We start from the raw sequence: 7,191 nt of genomic DNA on the forward strand, positions 1-7,191 counted from the left end.
ACTAAGGCGTTCACGTATCTCCAGCTTTACCTATGTCAACGATAACGCCATTTCAAGAAACCATGTCGTTTAAAAAGTCACGCTTTCGACATATAAAATTCAATAGCAATGTACAAAACGTTCCATAAATGTCACCAAAAACACCACAAAGTTCTCACTGAAACGTTTCATAAAAGTCGAGCCCTTCCCATGAAATACTGTTTCATACATCATCACGAGAGCCGTTCCCGACGCCCAAGGAAAACGTATGTCATGACCTTGTAATTTTTCTCCCCAGCCGGTAATAGATTGTATCGGAGAATGTTTTTGTAAATATTGCGGTCACAGCGCAGCTTCTATTGAATAATATACGATTCCACTCCGTAATGGTGTATAAAATATGAATAGAAAGAGAGTTCCCGTGGCGGGGGCAAGTAGGTCGGCTACAATAACTCGCCGAGTCCCAATAGTGGAATATGTCTCCTTTTCTGCGCCCCCGAGCGTATATAATTTAACCTATAAAGACCCTAAAAGGAGAAAGTTTGCGATGTATTTATTTTATTTGCACGAACGGGTTTAGAACTTTGCTGACGGTTGTGAAATATGTATTTTGAAGCCAGTAGTTTGCGGTTATGTTGGTTTTATCAAACTAGTCCCGTTCTGTTAATTATTCGGATTATGGACATATTCCGTGTAGAAGAATTTCAGAGAAATATACCTATTTTCTTGTTTCAGAGCGTGATTTTTTAAACACATAAAACTTGTAGTAGGGGAGCGGACCGTGACATATCCTGCGTCGTCGACTACCACGATGGGACCAGTATCAACGGTACAATGTTACAGCGAGGAAAACAAATCCTGCTCATATGAGTATTATAAGGATAAACTCGCGATTTCAATTACTAAGCATTAAATACCTGAATTTTCTAAAACAAAATATGAATTTTAATAGACTTGGTAATTCATTTGTATTAAAACACAATTTTAATTTAAATATGGACTTAAGTTTTAATTATACTTTTAGAATTACTTTAAAGTCAACTTCTTGTTTAAAAATACTTCATTTATTTTATATTAATTATAATTATACTTAGTATAAAAATGGCGATAATTCACGTTACATTAAACGAGTCTCTGCCGTACATTTAAGTTGAGACCTTCGAAAAGTTAGTCGTTGAAATGCCACCTAATTAGACAGGGTTAGTATAACTTTACGTATTTTCAATGTATTGATTCATAATCCATGGGATATCAAGCAGATGTCATAATACGACAGTATGATCGCCGTTAGACCATCTGAGCGACCGTCCATACATTTTGCTCAATCGCATATAAGCAGGTAAGTACACGATATATCGTTAAGCGACGCAATTTGCGTCGCGTCGTAAGCTAACATGCGATGTGATATTAATCACACGTGCAAGCGATATTGATAGATCGCACGACTGCCCTTAGAACATCTTTGCGATCGTTCATATATTTTCTTCAGTCGCATGTCTGTGCGTTATCGCAGCAATATCCGATCGTAATGCGGCGACGCGACATCCGATTGTGTCGTGAGGAAGTACTCTTAGAGTTCATATCAGATTTTTATTTGGCTAATAATCCTACACTGTACTTACTTACTTAGTTATATCACAAAGGTCAAGGTTTCATAATCTAAGTACTTTCTTGTCATCGTCATTTTCAATAGGGTCTTAAAATATAATACATTGTAATACCTTTACTTTATCTACAGATTCATAAACAAAACTACGAATTCAGTACAAAGGCTTAATGACGATACATAGATCGACAGAATTTCGCATGGACAGGAGGAGGACCCGGTGGTGTAATGGTTAACACGCTCGTCCTGGCTTGACAAAAGCTGCGGGTTCAAGTCCCGTCCGAGTCAGAAAAAAATATTTTTTTCGATTTACTTAAATTTTCTCTTTGTGAGTTTCCCTGAGCACGGGTAGCACTTATGCTATAAATACAAAAATCATAGATCAATACAATTAGTAATTTTATTGCAATAAAAAGCAGAAATCAGAAAATTGTTGAAGGTCAATGTAACATTTTTGAATTATTTTAATAAGACAGTGTTGATGGCGTTCATTAACGTAGTGATGTATGCATCAATCGAGATTAGGCCAATCGATTATTTTCCATCTTACACTACCTACGCTGTCTCGCTTACACTAAAACAAAGCCAAAATACGGTCTAAAAATAAACAGTTAAAGGCAATTATTTTAGTTGGATTATTAGTATCACAGCATTGTCTGATACACCGCGGCGCACCTGTCTAGTCGTGAAGTTAAAAGTGGAAGGGTGCAAATATAGAACACAATTGTCTAACTATTGTTTATTTTTATAATCTAAATACGATTTTATTTACTTATTGTTATTCAGCATTATAAATAGAATACATTAATCTACTTTATAAGATAATCCCACACAACACTATCTAACAACTGAGTAGTATTATTTGCCGTAACTTATATAGGTTTATCTCAGATGGCAATATCTATTTGGCCGGACAAATGCTGAGCTGAGCTGAAAGCACACCTAGTACAAAATTTAAGAAAAGAGGCCTGAGAGTCGAGCGAGTGTGTTGAGCGGTGGGCACGGATCGTCACGCATTGGGTGCCTCATGACGGGTACAGGCGTCGAGGTAGACCTCGAAAGAGATAGCGTGACGACTTGGACGCTTGCCGGAGGGACTGGCCGGAGTACGCACAGGACCGCGAAAAATGGAAAGAGAAAGGGGAGGCCTTTGCCCAGCAGTGGGATCTTGTAGGCTAGATTAGATTAGATTAGGCCTGAGATTGCCCAGTTGAATGCGAACCTCGGCTCAGGGCGTCACGATGTATGAGAGGATTATATTTGAAAGAGTCAATCGTCTCTAATGCGCCGATAGCGATGAGCGTTACATACACACATACATAAACTCACGCTTATTTCCATTCAGGGTAAGCAGAAACTAGAATTCCATTTGCTTCGATCCTGAGACACTAAAAAAGCAATATATTCGCTAAAAGAGGCAGAATGTCAACTGCGCCAGCGGTACCGAGGTCATAAAGCGTCTTTTTTAAATAATATACCCTCGCGTTTGAACACATCACAATCTCACCTTATGGTAACTGACGATATGGTCTAGGGTGGACCACGCTTACGTAGCAAAACAAATGGCTATTCACTTTAGTCTTGAAGACTGTCAGATTAAAACGAGTTGGAAAAACAGACGACGGCAGGCAGTTCCAGTCCTTTGCTGTTCCCATCAAAAAGGACGATTTGTGGTTGAACGTGCGTTGACGTACAAATCTGGCAGTGACGAAGAAGATGATCTGTATTTTGAGTATTATTGACTAATAATAGTCGATAAGTTATCAAAAGTAATAACAGACCAATTTTATTCCTGAATTCTTACCAACTAGGTCCTTGAAATGATCCAAAGTATACCAGAGAAAACAAACGCCATCATGGAATTCCATGCCCTACTCATCCGCGCAATTTATTTATTTTATTTTATTAGGGGAGCTTACGGCCCTATTTACAAATGAATGAATGAATGAGAACCGAATAACTTCGGGCCAATTGTTGGAATATTGACGGGAAAAGGGTAAAATCCCAAAGAGCCTTTAGCTCCTCTAAGATGGAAAGGTAAGCAGGGATGAGAGTCATGAAGTTGCTTCTCTGAAATACAACATGAAACATTCCATAACAGGCCGCGTAGCATCCTTGTTTGAAAGAAATGAAAGAGGAGAACATTTGTTACTTTGCTTGTGGCTACACATTACCCTTTGAACAATAAAGGGAACTTATAGATGAAACTAAAACTAATTTGTTTAAAAAGAGCTATGGCACTGTTATAATGCAGACATTCTTTTCGTCCCTGCAACGTTGCTGTGCCCACCAGAGTCCTTGTTTTTGTTCTTATGTCTATGTAACAACCCATTGTACTACATGAAATGCAATCAATTATTTATTCATTATTGATTTCCTACATAACAAAACAAAAAAATATACTAAGGCACCATGGTGATATCATTATGGTTGCTCTACCGATAATTTGTTGCAGGCCACCTAATCACGAATATTTTCCTGCTGGTGGCACAATCATAGTTAGTATCTTAGTGAAGTAGGGCCCTAAGGTGACCCTTTCAACCTGAGGGCATTTTTTTAATGCTTAAGAAGAAGTTATTATGTATTATAACTAGGTACTTATGTAAAATATTACAAAAATAACTACAAATACTTTTTACTATTGTCACCAGACCCTGGCGTTTCAAAATAATCGGGGTCAATTCATGAAATTGTATTTTTATACTGTTAAATAGGGTAGTTTCTAACTAGTCAAATCAGTTACTTTTTACTAAACGTCAAAACACGTACCTAATTACTACGGAATTTGTATGGAAAAGCAACCTGTAATGTCATAGAAAAACGTGATAAAATGACGCACTTATTGTTACAGTTTTCATTATTACTTCTTCTTTATCTTTGACCTAGGAAACTACCCAATTATATGAAAATGTCTTTTACAATAAGATGTAATATATTACCCCCTCCGGTTGATTGAGGGGAGGCCTGTGCCCAGCAGTGGGACGTATATAGGCAGTTTATGTATATTTCCCTCCTCCACAGTAGGACAAACAACAACAAAACAATAAACAGGCTGTTTATGTTATCAAATATCTTGTTTAATTACTAAAATTCCTACACAGACATGCAGAATATGTTTCGAATAATCTCAAGGCAAAAGTCTTCGCAATCCACATAACCGTACTCAGCTAGTTTCGTAGAATTACTCGTCTAAAATGTCGACTGCGACATCACTACTCAGGTAGATGAAGCGCTCAGGTTAATGACCAATTTGAAACCAATTTTCGGTGTAATAAGTAGGTAAGTCAATTGAGACGTTCTAAATATATGAAAGATAAAGGGGTGTCAGGATTCGGCAGTACTAATGAAACCGAAATTTTGAGTTATGAAGATATATGTATTATATCGACCGATATATAAAACTTTTGTAACCTTTTCTCAGAAATCTTATAATATATTATGCGTTTTGAGGTATGAAAACCTCACAATGTTGTAATATTTTTTTTGTTTTGTAGTTGTAATAGTAAAATATACCTCCTTAACTAAATTACGATTATTCTAGACCAAGAAGGCGATGTTAACTTTTATTTAATATTAGACAAAGGTATAGATCTACTAGTAAGTCTACTACTATTATTAATTGTGATCTTAATAATTCAAATTTAAATCGTCAGTTTGGGTATTCACTGTGTAAGCAGGTAATCAAAAACATATTTGTATCTTGGATGTCTTCAAAAGTACTTACTACTAAGAAATAAGTTCTGTCGGTAAACAGGCGTGAGGCGATTTGCTAAAAGTATAGCGAAGTAAACTAACTTCCAGAAGATATTATAAGCCGCGGACGGACGACGTGGTACATTGTAATATTTCCGCATCTAATTGGCGATGTTAAAAAAAATAACTGAAAATCTCCGACGCCAAGGAATGCTATGCTAGAATTAATAGTAAAATAATTTCATAAATCCCGTAATACCACTTACCAGTAGAAAATAAATGTTTCAAAATACAGATAAATAAAATCCATCTCGGAAGGGACGTCCGTAGTTTAGCGACGTCGGCCTGTGGAGATTAAACCGTCACAAAAAGAAATCTCTTAGACCGTCGAGGCCGGCCGAACAGAAATTTAAAAAGCAGGCTTGGCCGGGCAGGTACTCTACTTACCACTTGACAGATGTAAATGAGAGCGGCAACGCGGACCAGGCAGTTTTCCGCTTCGGACACTTTTCACTTCCCCCACAATCGAGTCAATCCTTCACGTGCCAATCTTCAATGTTCAGTCAATCCAATAACTCAATAAAGTACTTAAATCTAGAAGTTTTTATAGACACAAGAAACTTTACATCAATTAAACTACTGACAAACTACTTTACAGAGACCACTCGGATAGTGCAGGGGAAAAGTTAGGATATGTTTCTTTGACAAATATCGCGCCTGGGACGCGGCTCGCTAGAGTTAGTACCGGTGGGGTTCGGAGAGATCGTACGTCGCGGACAGGAGAGGTTCGGACACACGATCGAGGAGACCGAGACGACGTGAGTGAGCCGGCGGGCGCGCGCCTCCCGCCCGCCTAGCGCCGCGCCGGCCCGAGCAAGAGGGATGCCGCGAGCAGCGCACAGGCGCGCCATACTCGACCCTGCGCCCTGCTCCCGAGAGTCCCCACTGCGCCGACCCGCTGGCACTCTCTCCTGTAGGGAGGGCTCTTCCCGTCCCGAATGGAAAATGCTCCAACCGACAACCCACCAATTTCCGCTATTTCACTCCTAACACAACATCATTAGAACGCATTCTGGCCTGCAGCCCACGAGATGAACACCTGACGTTCGGCGTCATATCGGAAAGCATATGCCCCGGTTGGCTAGGTGTAGCAAATACCATAACGAATACTTTAGCTGAACACGCGCCATATTATGCAACGTTACGAACTTGTATTGTGCATTTTGAAATTTTCTCATCCTCCGCGCGAGCTTTCAGTGAATTTGTTAGTGTTTGCAAGTTTTTCACTTTTTTGTACACAGAGTTTATAAAGTTGTTGGAATAGAAATAATGCGGAATCCTTTATAAAATCTACGTGTTATTTATCACAGAACTTATCGAGTTGGTTTTTGGAGTAGGTATATAAAGAGTTCACTTGACTATAATTATTTTCAGTCATATAGTATTGAGGTTGGTTGGTTCCGATCTGTATCCATCGATCAATCAATCGTCGGCCGCAATTGCTGTCCAATGTCCGGCTCGACATGCGCTCCCAAATTGATATTCATAACGGCTCGGATGCCAGTAGTGGTCTTATCTCCTATAATATAGGTACTTAATTACCCATGTCTTTATACCATGCCATTGCATTGTTTCGCTTAACGACCCAGCATGATTCGGCTTTCAATCAAGCACAATACTTTTATTGTGTTCTCAAACATTTTTGTTATCTTTCATATATTTCTCAGTCTAAAGGACGCAAATTTAGATTCCTGTTAGTTTAGTTTAGATCCAATGAAATGGAAAGTCACAAATGAAAACAACTTGCAACTACTTTAGTGATGTCTATCCTAATAAATATAGTATTATTTGAGGAAAACAGCTCCAGAAATAGCCAGAAATAATAATATTTATTTTTTTCTACGGGAATATTT

The 7,191-nt window shown here is 38.5% G+C and overlaps 1 protein-coding gene across 1 annotated transcript in view; it reads right to left on the reverse strand.

The window, feature by feature from the left end:
* Window positions 1-6,086, reverse strand: part of LOC126369517 (poly(rC)-binding protein 3) — a 196,786-nt gene extending 190,700 nt beyond the window's left edge. Inside the window, exon 1 of the mRNA XM_050013987.1 lies at window positions 5,726-6,086. The gene's annotated coding sequence lies outside the window, so the exon portion shown is untranslated. The remainder of the gene's footprint in view (window positions 1-5,725) is intronic.
* Between the last annotated feature and the right edge of the window lie 1,105 nt (window positions 6,087-7,191).

This window comes from Pectinophora gossypiella, chromosome 9, assembly GCF_024362695.1.
Source record: "Pectinophora gossypiella chromosome 9, ilPecGoss1.1, whole genome shotgun sequence".
Lineage (NCBI taxonomy): Eukaryota > Metazoa > Arthropoda > Insecta > Lepidoptera > Gelechiidae > Pectinophora > Pectinophora gossypiella.